Source organism: Lepisma saccharinum, chromosome 12 (assembly GCF_977018435.1).
Source record: "Lepisma saccharinum chromosome 12, izLepSacc3.1, whole genome shotgun sequence".
Classification (NCBI taxonomy): domain Eukaryota; kingdom Metazoa; phylum Arthropoda; class Insecta; order Zygentoma; family Lepismatidae; genus Lepisma; species Lepisma saccharinum.
Genome location: NC_139240.1, coordinates 47,392,606 through 47,416,337, shown reverse-complemented (window position 1 = coordinate 47,416,337; position 23,732 = coordinate 47,392,606). Strand labels below are relative to the sequence as shown.

Genomic DNA, 23,732 nt, shown 5'->3' with positions numbered 1-23,732 from the left:
GAGTTTTTAAGTCCAGTTTATGCACATACAGGCTAATCGGGACTGAACCTACAGTATAAAGTGGGATCCGAATAACTAAGCAATGTAGTCACTGGCAATAAGAAATGGACACCTAGATCCTGAAATACTAGGCAACACACACAACGCACAGCATTGCAGGAAGGCTAGTATTTTAGGATCAAGATGTCACACTTTTATTTCCGGTGACTGTGCCTCCACCGGGTATCGAACCCGGGACCCCTTGATTACTAGGCGACGACTAATCAACCTCACATTGCGTAAAACGAAGCCAACATATGGCACTGTACAAGTTGCCTAGTATTATCTATGCATGCGACTATACAGACAATTATGTAAACTGGCTTACCTTTCACTCAACAGTCCAAACTCTATCATCCATAGAAGATTCAGTCGTGTCACATCAGTACAAGAAATGTCAGTAAACTCACACACTCTAACACTAAAAATCTCGAAATTGTGATAACGTTCACAGAACAAGTGACTCCAGTTACATATTCAAGGTAACGGCAGTACAAAACGTTACTCTTTTCAACTAGAGAAAATGTTTCGCGTCTACATCTCACGCGGAGCGACTCATAACTGGGCAGGCTTGCTGCTCGTGGAGATTCAACAGGCTCTACGACGGTAGCGACACCTGTCCGGAGAATTCCGAACTTTAGCGAATGAGGTAAACTAAAGCTCTAGAAAGGACTAGACGAACGCAAGTTATGGTAAGGTGGGTACGGATTGGGTATTGTTTACGTACAGAGCAGTGGCGGAGGCAGAGGGGGCAGAAAGGCAAACGCCCTGTTCCCCATTAACCTTTTGACTTCTATCGCACATTAGCGAACAAGAGGAATGAGACAAAAATATGCTCTTTTACCAAAAATATGCATTTTTTGTGTTGTATATACGTGAATACTAAATGTGACACTCCCAGAAAATATTCATGCCTCTTCATTCTACAGGGTAGAACACACACACACATATTTGCTTTGGCTTTCGTTATTTAGCGTCGCTGTTCTGACACTCTTGGCTAATCTCGACGATGAGGATAAATGATGATATGACAAAATTAATGAAGGACACTCACAGAGACACCAGTCCGGGATTCGAACTCGGGATCCTTTGCGCTCTGTGCTAACCACTCCGCCACATAATTTATGCATTTATTTACACATACACAAAGTAAATAGAGGGATATATGTACACCTTGTTTATTGACATTAAAAATAATTGAGAAGGTATAAGAATGTGACACGGTTTATTTTCACAATGTAACATATTTTAGTAACAAGAACAGGAAAGCTTTCGTAAACTCAGCCTCCTGGTGAATGGAACCACCTGTTGACGGCAATTGATTTTCAATAACTTGATTGAGTTGAGTCTTCCACGAAGCATGATTAATCTAAATTTTGACCGTAACAGTGTTAGCAAAACATCATACTGTGGGAGCACAGAAATGACTTGAAATATTGTTCTGCGTCTTAGAAATACAGAAGTGTCGAAAGATTACAAGAGACACTTCTGCAGTTATAATAGAGCCTCGCCGAAGAAGAAGCAAGAGAGAGAGAAAAAGTGAGATGAAGAACGATAAATAGACAGAGATATAGTATGAGAGAAGGAAATAGAAAGTTAGAAGCGATATACATAGAGAAAGGGATAGACAGCTGCAGAGTGAGAGAAGTAGTAGTATAGAGCGAAGGAGAGAAATGGAGACAAGAAGAGATAGAAATAAGAGAAATAAAAATAAGAAAGTGAGAGAGAGGATGAAAGAGAAAACAACAAGAGAAATAAAGATGCAAAAGACACAGAGAGAGAGAGAGAGAGAGAGAGAGAGAGAAATAAAGAAGAGAGAGAAAGAAATAAAGAAGAGAGAGAGAGAAAGTATGCGAGAAACAATAATATAGAAGCGACGGAAAGAGAAACAGAGGAAAATAAAGAAGAGCGACAGAGTTTGAGAGAAAGACTGATTGATTGAGTTGGTGTTTTAAGTCCACTTTATGCACAGAAAGGCTAATCGGGACTGGAACTACAGTTTAAAGTGGGATCCGAACCACGATGAACCTCCACAGGGTATCGAACCTGGTACACCTTGATTACAAGGCGACGACGCTACCACTGCGGCATATAGAAGAGAAATAGAGAGAACCAGAAAACAAGACAGAAAACTGGAAGACATGCAATAAAAAAATATTAAACAAGAGAGCGAACAATCATCAATTTCATCTAGTTATCACTCATATTTATCGTCGCAGTTAGCCAGAAATGGAAGAAAAGTGACGTAAAATAACAAAAGTACCAAACATGGAACTTAATACAACCACCTAGGTGAAAATCAACCTTCAACCAATCAGGTTATTGAAAAAGAAAGAGAATGCTAACGTTCGAGACGAACCAAAGAAGTTTAACGATCAGTTAAATTCTTAACTGAAGCGTTAACATTTTAACAAGGGTTTTAACAAAGCGTGGTGAAATAAACTGGCCATTAAGTGTCCCCATTCAGTATTTACACTCGAGTTAAACCTAAAGCAACTCTGAGATCATTAAATTATTTACATTTCTAGGAAAGAGTACGCTTGCAGTTTGCTTTCCCTAAGCTAATTCAAGGAATCACATTCCACATCCTTGCACTTCAATTTCCACTCAGAAACTGGTATTCTCGAAGCTGCTACTAATTGCCGTTGCTTGTTTGATCGTGAGTTTATGATGCATACGGTTGAGAACTTCAGCGGCGTGGAATTATTCCTCATAACAAGTTCGAACAAACAACCATGTTTTGAGTATCGGTTGTTAACGTAATTGAAACATACAGCAATGATTATCAATTTAGTAAAAGCTATTATCGAATACACAGATTATAATGTTCTGTAACGGAACAGATATGATTGATACAAAAAGTTTTCTTAAAGAACATCAGATGGCGCTCAAATTAAAAATAGATCATTTCCTTCTTAGGAATAAACTAATTGCGGTAAATGTCTGCTATATCCGAGAAACATTTCTTCATTTTTACAGAAGAAACTACTTATGGAAAAGAGTTTCTGTAGTATTTTGAAAGTTCGTGGAAGTATTTTCTCACCATAGAATGCTGCAGAACAAGAAATAAGCACTTTTGATATAATAAACTTGCATTTTGTGCATAGCAATATTATGCGGTTGTTTCCATTATGTACCTGCAGATGGCGCGAGCGTCGAAAGTCACGCGGTCTCGCCAGTGTTTCCAAACGTGCCTTCTTTTAACCAGAATATTTATATTTTTATTTTTTTAACTATGCTTACCTAACCTAACCTTGCCGGAAATGGTTCGTGGAGCTATCGTGAATGGTTTTTGGGGCTATCGTGAATGGTTTTTGGGGCTATCGGAAATGGTTTTTGGGGCTATCGGAAATGGTTTTTGGGGCTATCCGTCAATGGTTTTTGGGGCTATCGTGAATGGTTTTTGGGGCTATCGGGAATGGTTTTTGGGGCTATCCGTCAATGGTTTGTGATGACATAATGAACACGAAAGTAGGTATTTTTCGGTTAAGAAGATTGGAACACTGCATACCCACTCCAAATCGACAAAACACAAGCACGACGCGCGATGATCCACAGCTGTGCGCGCCATATTGTATGTTCTGCAACGGAAGAAAGGACCCAAAAGAATTACTCGTAATGTGAAAAATCGAAGTTATATTCGTGTAAAAAGCATAATGGCACCTTCAACTATGTTCCGCAATACACAATTGGTAAGTACGAACCATTTAAAACAGAAAATATCCGATAGAAATGTGTCTCCGATATAACATACATTTACCCTAATTGCAACTGCATGTCTTAAGGTAATTGATAATATCAGAGATTATTGAAGACCAATTAGCGACACACATCCTTTAAAAAAGTACTAGATTTAATTAAACTGCACGGAAATGTTATTTGTAAAGCCCAGTATTAATATATGATGTGTGCCATTCATCATAATTATCAACTAAGATAACAAATAGGAAATCGTGTATATATTCGAGTCCGTACTGTTCGTTCTTCTGTAGCAAGTTCTAGAGTTTATGGGGGGTGGAAATACGATAAAGAGGGCTGAGAGAAGTGAGAGATAAAGGAGCGAGAAATAGACAGAAAGAGAGAATGGAATGGGAGAGATAAAGAGTAATATATATAGACAAAGTTAAAGAGAGCGAAAGAGAGGAAAAAGAGATAGAAATAGAGTGAAGGAGAGCGAGAGAAAAAAATTAAAAAGTGAATGAAATAAGAGAGAAAGAAAGTAATAAATAGAGTGAAGGACAGCGAGAGAAAAGAGAAAGAAATAAGAGAGAGAAAAGAGGAAAAGGAGAATGAAATGGGAGAGAGAAAGAAAGAGTTAGAAATAGAGAAAAAAAAGAGAGAAAAGAGAAAACAGAGAGAATGTAATCGGAGGGAGAAAGAATGAGTAAGAACTAGAGAGTGAAAGAGAACGAGAGAGATAGATAAAAGAGGAGAGATGAAGAAAGAGTAAGAAAACAGTGAAAGAGAGCGAGAGAAAGGGAGAGAGGAAAAGAGGAAAGAGAGAGTGAAACGGAAAATGGAAAGAAAGAGTAAGAAATGGACAGATTGAAAAAGAGAGAGGGAAAGAGAGGAAAAAGAAATCATGGAATGAGAGAGAGAGAGAGAGAGAGAAAGAAAGAGTAAGAAATACACAGAGTGAAGGAGAGCGAGAAAGAAATAAAGAGTAAGAGAAACAAGAAGAAAGAGGAGGAAAGTAAGAGGGAAAGAAAGACACATACATTGAGACACAGACACACACACAAAGAGAGAGAGAGGGAGAGAATCCATCATTCATTCAACATTCAAAATACATGCCTTGAATTTTTCAATGAGGCATAACGAAATAAAAGTTTGGTATGACTCTTTTTCCTTGAAGCTTCCTACGTTCCAAGCTCTTTCTTTTCCAATATTTTTAACATCAATTACAGAGAAATTCCCCTTCATCTTTGGACTCTGAGAAGGGTGAAGGCTGAAGGGACGAGTATTTAATTCATGTTCCTCAAAGCTATATTCAACTCCATTTGAATAGAAAGTCGGATCTAAAATTGAATTTTATACGAAACAGAGGTAATTGAGAGATTTCTTTGATTCAGATTCAAAATTTCAATACCATTACCATCCTTAAGATTTTTTCTAACGCTTTATATATAAAACTGAACGTTAATAATACTGGAAATATTTGATCTAAATCATGTAATTGGAATATATAGAAACAGGATCTTCTAAAAATTAATGATTTTAATTAGATTTTAAGACAAGATGATAAAAGAAAATATATGTATAGGTCGGCAAGACAAACAATTGTTCATTGAGATCTCATTTCGAAACTACGGGTATAGAAGTTTTCTTTCCAAAGGTATTTGCACTACAGAGGGGCTGCTCTTGCTTTGATTGGTTACACAGTTTGTCCGTTGTGTACTAAAGAGAATTGTCGTTTCCCGACATAAAATATAAATGTCAGTGGCAACCTTGAATATGTACCACACGGCTGTATACGTACACGGTAGAAAATCTTGCTTTTGGACATTTCGTAGCGTCGATTTAGGTGGAAATTGGCAACATCGCACACAGCGATGTCCGCCGAACCGTGGGAACTTCGTGCTGTCACTTCAACTCAATGGGTGCGGTATTGTCAAGTTTCACGCATTACTCCGTTGTATAAAAATCTGCATAATTTCGGTTTCACAATGTGAATTGACAATGATAATGGATTTTAAGGTAAGAATTTACAATACCGGACCCTTCCGTAATTTCTATCCTAGTTCTTTTACTCACGAAATACATATTTCCGATGAATTATCTGAGGTTAACATCTGGGGATGACGTGTAGAAAGTGTTCATTACCGTGTGAAATAAGCTTCACAATTTTCGCAATCATTCTCCGTATACAAGCATGGGAACTATGTTTTGTGATATGAACAATTTACGTTCGCAGAGCGTTCAATTCCAGGTTACGAAAATGGCGTCTTCAGTGAGGAAATTTTGCCGGTTATAGTGCTGCGAAACTAATATTTTTTTCGGTCCGTGATCGCAATTGACCCACAAACTATTCCCGGATAGCCCCACGAACCATTCTCGGTAAGGTTTGGTTAGGTTAGGTTAGGCAAACATAGTTAAAATTTGGGGTCGTAGATCCATGCACTGGTAGCCCACAACCACTCACGGATAGCCCCAAACCATTCACGGTAAGGTTAGGTTAGGTTAGGTTAAGGAAGCATAGTTAAAATATAGGGTCGTTGTAAAACGTAAAATATTGCAATAAACATTGATTGATTGAGTTTATTTTACTTCGCGTTTTGTGCCTCTTGGCTAATTTGCGAAGATGGGGATAAGTGATGAAATGATGAAATTGATGAATGGACATTCACAAACAACCAAGCCCGAGCGGGATTCGAACCCCGGACCCTTGGCGTCGCAGCCGGATGTGCTAACCACTTTTTTTTTATTTGACAAACAATTACAGAGTTACATATATTTGTTGTTCACAATCCACAATTTTTCATAAATACCTCTATTTTTGCTTACATTTTTACCTAACTTTCTATGTTTTAGATTCCTATGAATAATACATGCCTTAAATAGTTTGCATATAAATATGTACGGGCATCAGCCTCAATTTGTAAGTAAACTGATTGGAAGTATTCGCACAATGTTTGTTTACGCATGATGCCTTTTGGTGTACAGGCATAATAGATGTAGTGTGCTAATAGCCACTGTATTGCTTGCAATTTTCTTAACGGGAAAAGCATAAAATCTGGGAAGAGGAGATGTTCCACTGTAAAATGTGCAGGAGGTTTCCTACATATACTGCCGAGACAGCGGCAGAGGAATTTCCAATTGTCTGTCATTTTAGTACAAGTTGTTAATCTATGTCTGAGGGTATCTTCTTGATCACAACTTATGCAATTAGGTTCTGCCTCTAGATTAATCCGATATGCTCTTTCTTTAGTTAATATTGTATCATGAATCACCAAGTACCATATCGAGCGCACGGAGGTTGGAATATGTTTTGCTGTTAAGTTGCGCCATACATTCGACCAGTTAATACTAGGTTGCTGCTTCACTATTCTGGGTTTGACCTTGAGCCTCTCGCACTGTTGACGATACAATACTTGCACTGTAATTGCTTCGGTCTGTATTTGTGGACTAGTTATCAAAAGATACACAAATTCTAATGCTGTTGATCGGAAGTAACTTGTATCACTGTCAAATTTTGGCAGTAATACAGGTGCTGTAAGTTCGATGCCTCTTAAGTAGGCATGGAGTATATATCCAGTCAAGTTCGGCGTATCTTTTAGCGGTAGTTGAATATTTCTATGATTCAGGAGAGTCTGTGCTTGTATTTCAATATTCATTAGATTTAGTCCACCTGTTCTTAATGGTAAACACAAAGTGGTATAGGCCATGGGACTGCCATATAAACTGTGTGACCAGCCGTCGTATTTCTGCTGCACTTGCTGGTGGTAGTGGTAATACTTGAGCCACATACCATACTTTTGAAAGAAGAAACACGTTGCAATAAGTCAGTCTAGAGATTATGGATATATTCCTTCGCTTATCGCAAAACACTGCATATCTTAGTTTTGGTATCACCACACTATATGTTCTATTTTTCATTTCTTGTATCGTTGAACAAAACACTACCCCCAAGATTGTCACTTCATTCGCAATATCATAAGGTGAATCTTGATAGCAGTTTATTGTTGTTTTTTTTCCTAGCGGCAAACATTTTGGATTTTTTATCATTTACTTTTAACCCTGTTAATTCTTGCGTTGTTTTTAACCTAGCCTGCAACTTCTGCAAGTCGTTGTCATCATTTATCAGAACAGTTACGTCATCTGCATACGCGAATGTTCTAAACGATTTTGTGTAGACTTCCACTCCCCGCACCTGTTCTTGCATCCACCGTACAATGGGTGTAATTGCTAAGCCAAATGCAAAGAGTGATAATGGACACCCTTGTCTTAATGATCGTTTCGATGGGAAAGACGTTCACAGAGTCCCGTTAACATTAAGGCGTACTCTTGCATTTGTGTAAAGCAACTGAATGGCTGATACAACTTTTTCTCCTAATCCTACTTTTCTTAACAACGTAAAGAAATAATCGTGCTTGATTGTGTCGAACGCGTTCGCAAAGTCCAAGGCCAAGATTGCTGCTTTTGATCCAACTTTTTGTTGTTGAAGTACCACTACATCCCTTAATGTATTTAACAGTTCAAAGATTGCACCATGCGCTCGAAAGATGAATTGTTGTGGTCCTATTAATTTCTCCGCCAATTGTTGCAGTCGTTTTGTGATTATTCGTTTGTATATTTTATAATCCACACACAAGAGTGTTATCGGGCGAAAATTCTTTGCCGAGATGAGTCGTCCTGGTTTCGGCACGAGTACCATCACTCCTAACAGGCTCTTTGGACCCATGCGCTGTTGTGGGAAAACTTCATTTACCCATCGCGTCAGCATGGTCTGTGCCACTGGCCAAAATGTTTGGAATAATTCAATAAGTAAGTCATCGATGCCCCCAGCTCGATTGCGTTTGCCAGCCATTACAGTTAGTTCCACTTCCTCTCTTGTAAAAGGCTGCTGGAGGAACTCCCTTTCTTCCTCTGTTACTCTTGGTATATAGTTTTCAATAACGGAATAATCTTGTTGCTTATCAGCACTTGTGTCACTGAATTTATTGGAAAAGTAATCTACTAAATGTCTTTGAATCTATTTCGTATTTGTAAGTTTTACTCCTTCTTCATCGTCGATCTCTGTTATCACCTTCCGTTGTTCTTTGCGTCTTTCTCCTAGGTTGATCTTCGCCAGCGAAGGTTGTTCTTTACGATCGAACATTACTAATTTGCTTCGCTCGTATCCCTGCATTTTTTGGTTGTACATTCTCAGAACGACCGCTTGTATTTTATTCACTCAGAACCGTTTGATCTGTTTTGAGTTTGTTTGCTAATTCTCTCAGAACTGCATGGTAAAAGTTATACTTCTTATAAAAATCCGCCATTTTTTCTTTACTGTATTGCATGCAAAAGTTGAGGGTTTTAGATAGGAGTCCCACCATTGTCTGAAGTCCGTCTGTCTATGACTCATGGCTTCCCATTTTCCCCATTGTTCCTCAAATTCCTTACTAAAGGCTTCATCTTGAAGTAGTTGAAGGTTTAATCGGCAATAACCTCTTCCTTTCCGAACGTGTGGGACATGTAATGCTATATCTAAATGGACACCTAAATGATCACTGAAACAGCTTGGAAGTACCTCTATTTTTGTGGAATGCGAGAACAGTTCTTTTGTTACATAAAACCTATCTAGTCTACTAGCCGTATTTGTTCTAACGTATGTATATCCTTTTTCGCTAGGATGTTTTCTTTGCCACACATCTATTAGGTCAACCCCAGACATTAAAGTCTTTAAATTTAGTGAAGTATTAAACCCAGGGGTTTGATCCTCTCGCCTTAACGTACAGTTAAAGTCTCCCGTGCACAATATATGTAGCTACTTGAGTATTGAAAAATTCCTCTCTCTCTTTTCGTGCGAGTCATTCCATGCCAAATCAACACAGATATGTGCAATTTCCAACCTGACCATCTCCGATTGTCATGAAATTTGGGGAGTTGAAACTATGCATGGAGCTTAGTAACTATGAAAATTTTTAGTCTCGTGCGTCTTGTGATTGTTAAATTATTCAAGGTCAAAGTTCGCGTAAATTGCTCTTTTTGAGCTCGCTTAGCTGTACTAAATGCGCTGTAACTCCGCCCCTATTTCGCATAGGAAGCTCAAATAAAGCTTATTGTACAGGGAATTCAACAAGCTTTCCAGTGATATATAACAAGTCTACCTTTGGATAAAAATGTAATTTTGTCACCTGACCTTGGCCTTTGACCTTGAATATCTCTAAACATATCATCACCAATAATCATAAAAAAAGGTAAAGTGTTCCCCTGTGCATAGCACCACGCCATGAAGGCGTATAGGGGGTGTGGGGGTAACGCCCCACACCTTCTTGATCCGGTCGTGAGTGGGGGTGATGTGATCAGCATCACGCCCCTGACCGCCTTTACCCCCCAGGGTTTCCCCCAGGTACCCATGTTATTCGACGCTGGGTGGGCGCCGGGGCCGCTTCCACCGTTAGAAAAGTTCTCGGATTTGAACCGGCCGGGGATCGAACCCGGGACCTTGAGCATGGTAGTCAGACGCGTTACCGACTGAGCCACCGCGGCCACATAATCATGAAAAAATATATTTGGTCCCTCATACCATACTCTAAAACATATCAAAAAATAATTTTGGGACTTCAATGGGATCAGAAGATACAAAATAATATGTGTAACTATGTGACTGATAAAAGCCTCATTACATGAACTATGACGAGTCAAATTTTCCTTAACACCCCCTACAAAATGTAAAGGAGTTATCCTGGGTATAATTGGTCATGAAAGAAATAGGTTAGGCCCAGGGAGATCCCTAGCCGTGTGTGTCAAGCGCAGATCCGGCATATTGTTGACCGCCATATTGAATTCAACGAAAAATTTCAAAGCAAAGGGGGTGATGTGATACATCAAATGAGGCTAGAATTTCACGAGATTTCAATCTCGATAATTTTGCAATTTCTACACGTCACCTCCACATTTTAACTTCAAATTCGTGATTATGACGCCTCAATTAGTGAGTATGTGAAATAATACAAAAATCGGGGAGGGATCCGGTATTGTAAATTCGCTCCGATTTTAAAAACGGGTACAAATACCTTCAAAACATGACCAATATTGAATTTGTAGGCCTAACCAAAACTAAGAAAAAGCTGTTTCGCAAAATTGATAATGACGGTTTTTTTGACAAATTTTAAAAATCTGAAAATTGAGAGTTGTGTTTAAAACTGTTTGTTTCATACTAAAATTTCATCACGACCGGAGAACCTAATTTTTATTTATATGTTTGCAAAAAAAATATTTCGTTAACATAGATTAACGGAGAATTGAAAAATCTAAATTTTGATGTAACCATATTTTATCTAGGTCTACTGGTTAATTTTTAATTGGAGTCCAATTAGCTATTTTGAGCTATTTAAATTATTTATATTAACATAATAAGAACACTTCTTTCTCCCGAAACCAACGTTTCCAAAAGTAACGCTGAAGAAAATCTTTCACCGTGGCTGGACGTATGTTTACGTCACCTACCCCCTTCGCATCGTTCTCACCCTCTACTCTGACGCCGAGTATTTACGACCACGCACGAAGGTAAACGATCCCCACGGTCCCACCACGGAAGCTGAAAGTAGTGTAATTGGACCTATAACCAGCGCGAGAAATGATGACCCCCCCCCTCAGGCAGATTTGCCTACACTTAAAACTTGCTCAACATGCCCATATGAGCTTTTTGCTCAAGTGTGGAACCCTGTCTAATCCAAGATTTTTGTAAAAATGCCCTCGGGAAGTTCCTGTGAAATGATGAGCCCACTCAGATTGATTTGTCCACACTTACAAAAGGCACTTCTGTCAGATTGTTGTCCATAAACTTGTTAAAAATATGCCCCTCTTGATATTTTTCTTGCCCACACCTAAAACTAAGCCAAACGTATTAACACACACACACCCACCCACACCCACCCACACCCACACATATTTACTTCCGGTCCATTTCCGGTCCACTTCCGATCAACTTCCGGTTCACTTCCGGTCCACTTCCGGTCCACTTCCGGTTTGCCTACTTCCGGTCCACTTCCGGTCCACTTGTGGCCTTTTTCTGGTTTATTTATATTGCATCATGTTTTGCAACAAATTATTACCTAATATTATGCAAAAAATTATTAGACATGTGTTGTTTTCTGATTGGTTGGTTATGACATAATGTGATGATGTGTTATATTCTGATTGGTTTATTGTTTCAGATGTTTTCAATGCGGTCCGTGCTTAGGGTATATAAAGAGATTTTGCATTGCATATCAGCCAGTATTGTGAGACTTGTTGAAGAGTAAGGGTGTGTTGTTGCAGTGCTGCTCATATTTTTTTAAACACAAAAATATTGCAGATTTGTATAAATTGAATTACAAATCTATTTGATTTAATAGACAGAATTTGACAACCTGTCATAGGTTTATTAAGTATAAAGTTTTGATTTGAACCCCAAGAAATTTTATATAAATACCAAAGCCAAAAAATATTCACACACATACACACACACACACACACACACACACAAACACACACACACACACACACACACACACAAATCACACTACTGAACCCAACTGATATTTTTTATTAAGCATAGAATTTTGATTTGGACCCCAGGAAATCTTATATAATAAACAACAACAAACATGCCAAATCAAAAATATTGTAATCAATGCAAAAAGAATATAACCAGCCCCAATTGGGCCAGGCATCAAAGGAATTGTAATCCAGACAAATGCAGAACTCCCACGAAAATATGCCCTAAATGCCATAGAAAATATAATCTGGAATATTTCACATATAAACATAAAGGTACTTGTTCTGCACAGTCATCAACATTGCCCCCACAACCATCTACATCTGGTCTGAAAAGGAAGCATGAAACACCTGTTAATGCTGGACCAGCAAAGCAGCCACGCTATGCACCACCTATCCATAGCAGTTTTAATGGCCAACTTAGGGATCACCGGTTTGTATCAGAGCCAAGATGTGACATTAAGAATTTTTTGAACAGTATAAATTCTGATGTGCAGGCAATTCTAAATGCACAAAATGGCTCTTATAAGCTGTCCCTCAAATTGTTTACACAATATAAGAAGCCAAATGGCACAAAATTTACACAGCACCACATAACAGAAACTGTACCGGTATATTCAAATGCAAATTCAGACAAAATAATAAGCAGTTTGATAGATCAATTGAATATTAAACACTCTGAATTTGCTGGAAAAGAGTCTGGATGGAGCCTATGCGGATCTTCACACAAGTTATATATTAATATTTCTGAATTCAGCCCATTGCAAGGATCTACATATCTGACATTACCTGCCAATATTAAAAACAAAAGAGCCGTGGTTAACATAGAAAATAATGATGAGAAATGCTTTTTGTGGTGTATTTTAGCTGCTTTGTATCCAGTTTCAAGGAATCCTGAGAGAATAACTTATTATAAACAACATGAAAATGATTTTGATGAGGCAATGGAGGGTTTAGAATATCCAATGTCTGTTCAGAATATTGATAAATTTGAAAAAAAGGCCAGGGATATTAATGGTAAACAATTATCTATTAATGTATTTATTTGTTCTACTGGCCGTGGCAATTGCTTGATAGATCCTCTCAGAATCAGTACACTTGATGATGATTCTGCTGTTCCGATTGATCTGCTCTTAATTGAAGAGGATGGCACATATCATTACACTCTGATACAAAATCTTGAAGCTTTAGTCAGAACACAACTAGACAAATCCAATACAATATTCAAGTTGTGCAGAAGATGTTTGTCTATATTTGATGGTAGAAAAATGGTGAATGGGGTTCGTGAAAAAAATGCAGAAATTGCTAAAAACAAGTTACTTGAGCATCTGAAATACTGTGGCAACCATAAACCTGTTCATATGGTGATGCCAATGCCAAGTGAAAATGCAAAATTCAAAAAGTTTGAAACCTTGTTGGAACACCCAGCATATATAGTCTGTGATTTTGAATCAAATCTCAAACCCCTTGCATTCTGCAATCCAGATCCTGAGGAATCTTCAATTACACCATATCAGCTACATGAATCTTCTAGTTTTTATTATGTGGTTGTACAGGATGGGGTTGTTAGTAAAGAAGATTTATACATGGGAGCAGATGCCATCAAAGAATTTGCACATAGAATAGAAAATGAGTGCCATGACATAGCATCTAATATCTTATTAAAATCAAAGCCCATGTTGCCTTTAACAGAAAAACAGATTGAAGATTTCAACAATGCAGAAAAATGCCCGGTATGTGATTCTGAATTTTCAGATGCAAATATCAAGGTGAAACACCATTCTCATACAGATGGTAAATTCTAAATGGCCCTGTGTAATAGCTGTAATATTAAGATCCAGAGACCAAAATTCGTCCCCATATTTTGCCATGGTGCATCCAATTATGATTTTCATCATTTGATCAGGTACGAGGGGTTTGACAAGCAGAATTTAAATATTTTAGCTGAAAATAATGAGAAATATATTGCCATTAGCAAAATAATTAAAGTTAATGGTGTTCCTTATCACTTAAGATTTCTTGATTCATACAGAATTTTATCGGCTAGCCTGGCTACACTGGCCACTCAATTATCTGATGATCAATTCAAAATTACATGTGCTTTGTTTCCAAATCAGGACCTGAAATTAATTAGGCGAAAGGGTGTATATCCATATGATTATGTTACAGATTTTTCTAAATTTGATGAGTGTTCTCTGCCACCACAACAAGAGTTTTACAGCAAAATCAGAGCATCTGGAATCACTGATGATGATTATCACCATGCCCAGTTGATGTGGAACAATTTAAAATGCCAGACATTTGGTGATTATCACAAGGCATATTTAAAACTTGATGTGACCCTCTTAGCTAATATACTGCAGACATTCAGAAAATCTTCCATGCAAAATTATAAGCTGGATCCAATGTATTTTTACAGTGCTCCGGGCCTAGCATGGTCTGCAATGTTTTTAAACACTAAAATGCAATTGGATCTGATCCACGATCAAGATATGTATCTGTTTATGGAACAATGTATAAGAGGAGGCATGGTGCAATGTTCTCAGAGATATGCCAGAGCAAATAACAAATATATTCCTGATTATCATCCAGCACTGCCATCAAATTATATACTGTATGTTGAAGCCAACAGCCTCTATGGTTATGCCATGATGAAAAAACTGCCATATGCAGGGCTTGAGTGGGTTGAAGATTTCAATATTGAAGATCTTAAGGATTTTGATGACAGTAATTATGGCCTCTTCTTAGAGGTTGATCTGACAATTCCAGATAATTTACACAATAACTTTTCTGATCTGCCCCCAATTCCCGAGGTTGAGTGCTCACCTGGCTCTAAACACAAGAAATTGATGATGACTCTAGAGCCGAAACAGGATTATGTCATATATTACAAAAACCTCCAGTTCCTGATGAAACATGGTGTTCAAGTGACCAAAGTTGGAAAGGTTTTGAGGTTCAGGCACTCAAGATGGTTGAAGCCATATATTGATACAAACACAGAGCTTCGAACATCTGCAATGAGCCAATTTGATAAGACCTTGTTTAAATTGATGGTCAATTCAGTGTATGGCAAAACAATTGAAAATGTCAGAAAACATATTGATGTTAAAATAATTACTGACCCCAGCCTGAGCAAAAAATTGATTGCAAAGCCTAACTTCAATTACAGAAGAATTTATGATGAGAATATGGCACTTTTCAACATGAAAAAAACAAAGATCAAGTTTGATAAGCCTATTTATGTAGGGGCTGTGGTATTGGAATTGGCCAAATTACACATGTTAAAATTGTATTATGATGTGTTGAAGCCTTTTTATAAGGATCGTGTAAAACTGATGTACATGGACACAGATAGTTTTGTTCTTGATATTCAAACAGAAGATGTTTATAAAGATATGTCACAGCCTGAATTGTTTGAATATTTTGATACCACTGAACATACAAGGATTCAACACCACAACAAAAAGGTGCCTGGCAAGTTAAAAGATGAGACACTTGGTGATGTTATTGTGGCATTTGCTGGGTTAAGGGCCAAGATGTACAGTTTTGAAACATGTAGTGGTGTTGTTGCCAAAAAGGCCAAGGGCATTGGCAGAGTGACTGTGGACAAAGAGCTTGAATTTGAGGATTACAAAAATTGTCTCAAATCATGAAGCACAATCAGAACATCAGAAAATAGAATTCAGAGTGTGGATCACTTATTGACTAGCAATATTGTAAGAAAAGTGGCTCTGGACCCACATGATGATAAGAGATGCATTTTGTCATGTGGCATACATACTCTACCATGGGGTCATTGTGATTTGAAAAGTGGTAATCAATGCCCAATTACAGAGCATGATTTGAAATAAATAAACATGCCTATGAACTTATTTGGGTTCAAAAAACAGGCTATTATGGACCTGCCAACACCACAACCCTCTTCTGATATAATATCTAAACTAAGTGCTTTGTTAATTATTCATCTGAACAGCATACTTACAGATGTTGATGATGAAACAGGAAAATTTTTTTTACATATTTAACAATAATTTAAATCATTACCAATTACCTGTAGGTGGGCAATTGCAATTTATTACAACCCCTGAGGGTAATGTCAAGATTTCAGTGGGGAGAAATATTTATAGAATTAAGCACTCAAACATGATTTCTGGCACTGTATATACTGTTTCTGCTGGTGACTGCTTATATATTGAGGTCCCTGGATCATATGACAAGCTTATACCTTTTTTTATAGAATTAAGAATCAGATATTCAATAATAAATAACCACTAAAACAAAATGCCTAATGATATATTTGGCCATACAAGGCATGAAGATCACAGTGATGAGATTCTGATGCTTGATGTCAGAGTCAAGAAATTAAGAAGTGATTTACAAGCTTTACAAACCACACTCAATGCCAGTCTTCAACTAGAAATTACAAATTTACAATCACAATGCATGGACCCTCTTCTTAAAATTGATTCTGAACTCAAGTTATTGCTTCAGAAATATACTGATTTGGCCACATTGGATAATTTTCAAAGTTTAGAAGAAGCTGTAGCAGCTCTTCAAGCCAAATTTAAGACCCAGGACACCAACTCTGAGCAATTGAAACAGCAATTGGAAGAGCAGATAAATAATGTCCAGACACAGCTCCAAACAATTGTGAAAAGCATAAAATCACAAAAAGATTTTGATCTAGTGATTTCCACTCTAAAAGAACAGATTCAATCACTCCAAATACCTAATCTGGACCGTCTGAACAATGCCATAGCCGAGGTTAAAGAAAAAATTGAGACAGTTGAAAATTTTATGAACAACTTGCCATCTTCTGATGCTTTGAGTGCAATAACTCGGAGTGTTGCAAACATCAAGCTGCAACTTGAAACATATGAAGATTTTGGAAAAATTCAAAGTACCATAACCCATATTGAGGGTACAATAGCAGCAGTGCAAAGTGATTTGACAAATGTACAAGAATCCCGCCTGCCTGGTATTGTAGACACACTTGTCAGTGTCCAGCAACAGATCACAAAGCTTGAAAACCTCAACACTGAATCTGAGCTATCTCATTCTCATCACTTGATCGATGATATCCAAACAAAACTTGAAATTTTACAACAATGAACACCCACTCAGGCAGATATAGCCCTGCTCCAAAATGCTATGCAAAATGTGGCTGATGCTTCTGAATTAAATAATGTGAAATTGGCACTTGAATCTTTGCAAAATACTGTAATAAATCTGCCTACATCACAGGAACTTAAAAATATTAAGAGAGCTGTGAATCGCATATTGAAATCAGAAGATATCAAGAATATCCAGACAGAGATCAAACAACTCACTCAGACAGTGGCCACTCTACCAACCAATCAACATATTAATGAACTGCATGCCCTGTTTGAGGATATCAGAAGACAAGTCCATGATCTTACTGCTCAAAATTCAAAATTGGCAGTTATTGAAAATTTGCAACAAATTGTAGCTAATATCAAGCAACAGCTAGGGACCATGGAATCCAATCAAGCAAATGCTTTGTCTGTTTTTGCCACCCAGCTTCAAGAGATTGTGCAACAATACAAGAAACTTGTTGTGGACATAAAAATCAAGCCAGGCCATGATGATGTTGTTAGGACCATCAATGAGCATCTTGAATCTGTAACAAGCAGATTGCTTACAGCAGAAAAAGAAATAACCGGCATAATCGAGAATCCTAAACATACAGTAATTCTTGAATTGTACAGCATCCCCAACAAAGAATATGATTCACCATTTACACCAGGTGGCAAAATATATATGCTGTCCCCTGCACAATTTTATTACCAGTTTTTTGTTGGGGGCACACTTAGACCAATCAAGATCAAATATTGGCTTCAACCACAGGCACACCACTACCCCACCTTATCAATAACAAATGCTGACAACAAACAAAAAATCACCAGTGTAGAGTTAGAGGATTTTACAGATCCCAATACATTAGAAACATCTTTTGCTGAAGATGATGGCTCTCTGGAATTTCATATACAAATAGGAGACAAATTATATTTAGAAAATCCTGTAGTATCAGCTGCTGAACACCCCATAGTTGCAATATTCTTGTTTTCATATTATGTCTAGACAAATTATTGTTGATGAATTACACAGACAAGCCAGACATAATTATAAGAGACTGCCAGTAGTTACAAAAGGCATAGATGATTTATGGCAGAGCGACTTGATTGAGATGGCAAGTGGACAGCTAAAAAACTTAGACAAAATCAACAAGGGCTACAAATATCTACTCACTGTAATAGACACATTTTCAAAATTTGCCTGGGCTGTGCCACTCAAATCCAAGACTGGAAAATGTGTTACAGAAGCCTTCAGGACAATGATCAATCAGAGTGTAAGATCACCGCGCTATTTGCAAACAGATAATGGCAAAGAATTTTATAATTCAGTGTTCCAACAATTTATTAAAAGCCAGTCAATAAAACATTATTCGGGTTACAGTGACCTCAAGGCCTCAATTGTAGAGAGATTCAACAAAACCCTAAAAAATCTTATGTATAAACAATTTACACTTCAAGGTAATTATAAATGGCTTAATATTATTCCAGAACTTCTACATAAATATAACAACTCGGTCCATTCCACAATCAACATGAAACCCTCTGAAGTAACTTCATCTGATGAGCAAAAATTGATCAGGACTGTTTATTATCCTAGATACCAGCCAACAACAAGAAAGGCCAAATACAAGGTGGGTGATCAAGTAAGAATCAGCAAATATAAGCACTTATTCAAAAGAGGCTTTACAAGAAACTGGAGCACTGAATTATTTACAGTGGTTCAAGTTAAACCTGGGACCCTTAACACATATATAATAAAAGACCACCGAGGAGAAATTCTCAAAGGCCGGTTCTATGAAGAAGAACTCAACAAAACTAAACAGCCTGACACATATCTCATAGAAAAAATCATTCGCAGAAAAGGCAACAAGTTATTTGTCAAATGGCTAGGACTTCCAGAACACAGCTGGATCGATGCAGACAAAGTGATAATATGAGCACCTGGGATGTTATAAAGAGGCTGCCAGAACCTGAACAGCAGATTAAGAGAAATGGCAAGTTGCTGCCTGAAAATATTAGATGTCTTATTGTTGGGCCATCGGCTTGTGGTAAAACTACACTAATGATTGATAATTTTTTATTGGCACCCAACTGGTTAGACTGGAAAAACAGGCACTTGTATGTCTTCTCTAAGAGCTTAGAACAATTAAAATATCAGCAGCTGATGAAGCTATATGATGGATTGGATATTGCCACTTTTGAACCAGATGTTAAGCCACTCCATGAATGTCTCGATAATTCTGTTGTTGTGTTTGATGACATTATACTGGATAATCAAAACAAGGTTAGAAATTTCTTTACACAGGGCCGACACAAAAACATTGATTGCTTCTAACAGGCACAGACTTTTTCAAAAATACCAAAGCAGCTGATCCGAGACAACAGCAATTTTATATGTGTGTTTCATCAAGATCATACCAACCTCAAACACATACATGATGAATATGTAGGTGGGGACTTGAGCTACAATGATTTTTCCAAGTTTTGCAGTAGGTGCTGGAACCAGGACAGTTATGGGTTTGTCACAATTGATATGACAAGAAAACCCAATAGTGGCAAATACAGAAATAAAATCAACAATTTTCTAGACATTGAAACATATATAAATAACCATGAAAAGGCCAATCATTGATGATCTTAAATTAAGAGATTATCTTGTAAAAAGATTTAAGGGATGGAAATCAGAGAACCGAGGAATTTATGAACAACACAAACAAACAGAACAGCCTATTATTGATGCTATTAGTGAATTAGGTAAAAATATCAAAACTGTTACAGAGCAAAATCAAAATTTGATCACAGAGCTTGTACCTGTAGCTGCAAGGAACATATTAGATTATCCAATCACCCCCACTTTCCAGTATTCATACACCTAGTCCTGTTGCTCCTAGAAGAATTGAAGCTACTCACGATCCTATTGAATTGGGTCTTCTTGCTCAAAAATATTTAAGCACACCTAAAGACAACAAAGATGAGGTCTTTGGCTTATATGCTGACACAGAGCGTGATGGTAGCATCATACATAGAATTGGCAATTTCAGAGTTACATTTATGGGAGATGATCTGATTGTATATTCAGAATCTCATCTTGGAGAAAAATGTAGTTTTGTTAAATATCCCGGCACACCTGGATTGTGGGAACTGATGACTAGGAAAAGGCCTGGCAGCTATACAGATCAAGATTATGAGCACTACAAAGAAATATTAATAAAATCAGATGCTCTATACCAGGACAATGATCCCACACAAAAAAGAGTCAAGTCTAGCCGTGGAGCAAAATACAACAATTTAATCAAGCCCATATGGTCACAAATCAAGACAGGCAGTGGAATCAAACAATACAACACCCTGCCTAAAGAATTTGTGTGGGTTGATGATGTCAGGAAACTTGTAGATAGGTTATTGGTGATAGCTGGGGAGGAAAATGCTGGCAACCACAATTCTTACAATGAAAAGGTTGGAATTATGGACATGATAAGCACAAAATTGTCTAATTTTATAGTGAATGACACTAAGGGGATTGGATATCTTATAAAAATTATTAATACTCTACCACCTAAATTTTGGAATATTTCTGAGGGTCGGGGGTTGGTTAATGACATTATAAACAAGCTGCCATTTGAACTACACATTCCAGGCTATCAGTATTGTGGTCCCGGTACAAAATTGGACCATAGATTAAACATAGGTGATCCTGGTGTTAATCCCCTAGATGCTGCTTGTAGAGACCATGACATAGCATACAACACACATTCTGATCTTGACAAGAGACATGTTGCAGACAAAAAATTAGAAGAGGCTGCATTTGGTAGATTTGTAAGCAAAGATGCTTCTTTAAGTGAAAAAATAGCAGCATTGGGGACCACCATAGCTATGAACACCAAACAAAAACTGGGGTGGGGGCTGTGAATATGTATATAATTATCCTAGAATGAAGGCCGAGGGTGTTAAGTATCAAATACCTTATGCAGGTCTTAAATCTCTTAAAACTATTGATAGTCTTTTAACCAAAAAGCAGCGCAAGAAAAAAAGCTCTTGTCTTGCAAAGGGCCATGGTATGAAATTGTTGCTTAGTACCCCCCAATTAAAAAAATTACAACAATCCAGGAAAAAATCACATGTGTGGGGTTTCATATTTACTATCCCGGCCATCTTAGCAGCACTTGGGGCTGTTGGGAGTTTGGCTGGGGGATCAGCTGCCATAGCAAAAACAGTAATAGATGCCAAAAAAAATAAAGCCGAATTAGATGAATTGAAGCGCCACAACCTGGCCATGGAGAAACAAGGCAAAGGTGTTAAGAGAGCCATGAATAAGTTTAAAAATAACAAGAGCCGCTTACAAACCAAGATATTGAAGCTTTAATCAAGCCACTGGGCATCAAAAATTTTAGAGGTGTGTACATGTCTGATTCTTTACCAGAACAACCACTCAACAAAGAGTGTGGCATTGTTAATTTGGATAAGTACAAAAATCAGGGCACTCACTGGATCTGTTATCTTAAATATTTAAAAGATGAGGCTTTTGTGTTTGATTCATTTGGAGGTATTCCACCTGAAAATTTAGTAAAATATCGAAAATCAGCTAATCTTTATTACAATAATGCCCGTGTTCAAAATTTCAAAGATGTTAATTGTGGACATTTGTGTTTATCTGTTCTCAGATATATGTCTCAAATAAATAAACCAACAATTGAAAATTTTCAAAAGACCCTGTGGTATCTGAAACATCATGGGGGTATTCCATCTCACCAGCCAAAATTCAATATTGAAACTCAAATTGCATGACGACATAGTGTATCCCAAAACAATAGCTCTCAGAGCATTTTATGGCATGTACTTGATCCCTAATATTACACACCACAACAACAAAATTGCAGTTGGTGATCAAAATATTGTCATCTCTCCAGGGCAGTATAATCTGTCCACTCTAAATGCTCAATTACCCAGAGGTATAGTCTTAACTCAAAATTCTGTCACTCACAGAGTAGAGATTGTATCTGCTACAGAAACAGTGGATCTGGGTACTATAGGAGAGCTGTTAGGCTTTGAGAACAACACAAAACTTGAACCAGCCATCAAACACACTGCTATTAATATACCTAAATTCTTAGCCATAGAGACTCTGAATATTCACTGTAATGTGGCCGAGGGTATGATCACCAAATCAAATGGCATAGGCACTCACAAACAAACTGGCATCATTGCAACATTTAAACCTAATTCTGAATTTATGGAGCCCATCATCTACACTCCATCCCCAACATTATATTTTCCTGTGTGCCATAATAGAATAGATAACATTGAATTGATGGTCACTAATGAAAAAGAAGAATTAGTTGATTTTGCTGGAGCCACAACAACTGCAATCATAGAGATTAATATTTAAATAAAAATACATACAAAAAAATGGAAAATATTGATAGTTATGAGCTACAATCATTCCCCCCAAACAGGAGTACATTTGCAAATTTAAATCAACCCAACACAGAAATTGAGGTTGATCTTGATGTAGGGGATGGCTTTATACACCCCCACAGAGCAGATCTATACATCAAATTTGATGTTGTAAAGCTCGATGGTACAGATTATCCGGCAAATTCAAACATAAGATTGGTAGATAATTTTGTGCCACATCTGTTCTCTGAAATTGAGATCAGAAAACATGGTGTTGTTATAAACAGAGTGGATTATCCCGGCATTACCTCCACAGCTTTCGCCACACTAAAATTATCCAAAACCGAGGCTTCTTACTACAAAATAGGTGGATTTGAGACTGGTGATAAAATTACATCTAAGAGCCACACAGTGCTGTTCCCTATGCGCCTGTTGCCAGGATTCTTTTCAGATTACAAAGATATTATGTGGAAGGGTGGTTTAAGAATCACATTTAGAAGAGCTGCAAATGATAATAATGCTTTGATGAGGTACAGTGCATTAAACTCTACAGGGGAAGCTCTGCCCAATACCCTACCTGATGAAGGCAAGTGCCTTATTCAGACTATGGAGCTAAGAATCCCGGTTGTTGAATATGAAGCCAGTTATGCTCTTAAATACAAAGCAGATATAATAAAAAATCCACAGATTCCTTTACAATTTTATACATATCAATGTGTACAGAAGCCTGCCACTGGTACTTATTATGAGTTTGATGCTACAAATTCATTCTCCAGTATACAATATGACATGCCAGATTTTGTGGTGGTACTGTTTCAGACTGGAAGACACAATAATCAGGAAAAAAATTCAAGTAGATTTGATAACTGCAACATCAAGAACATATATCTTAAAAATGGCAGAAATGAGGTATTTCCTAGAGAAAATTATAATTTAGACATGTCCAAGGATGATTTTCTTAAATTATATGAAGCATTTACAGCATACAAAAGGGTCACTACTGGCAATACTGACATG

At 37.4% G+C, this 23,732-nt stretch overlaps 1 protein-coding gene across 1 annotated transcript in view; it reads right to left on the bottom strand.

The window, feature by feature from the left end:
• Positions 1–536, bottom strand: part of LOC145996465 (PDF receptor-like) — a 327,859-nt gene extending 327,323 nt beyond the window's left edge. The window contains exon 1 of the mRNA XM_083132955.1: positions 368–536. The gene's annotated coding sequence lies outside the window, so the exon portion shown is untranslated. The remainder of the gene's footprint in view (positions 1–367) is intronic.
• Positions 537–23,732: the final 23,196 nt, after the last annotated feature.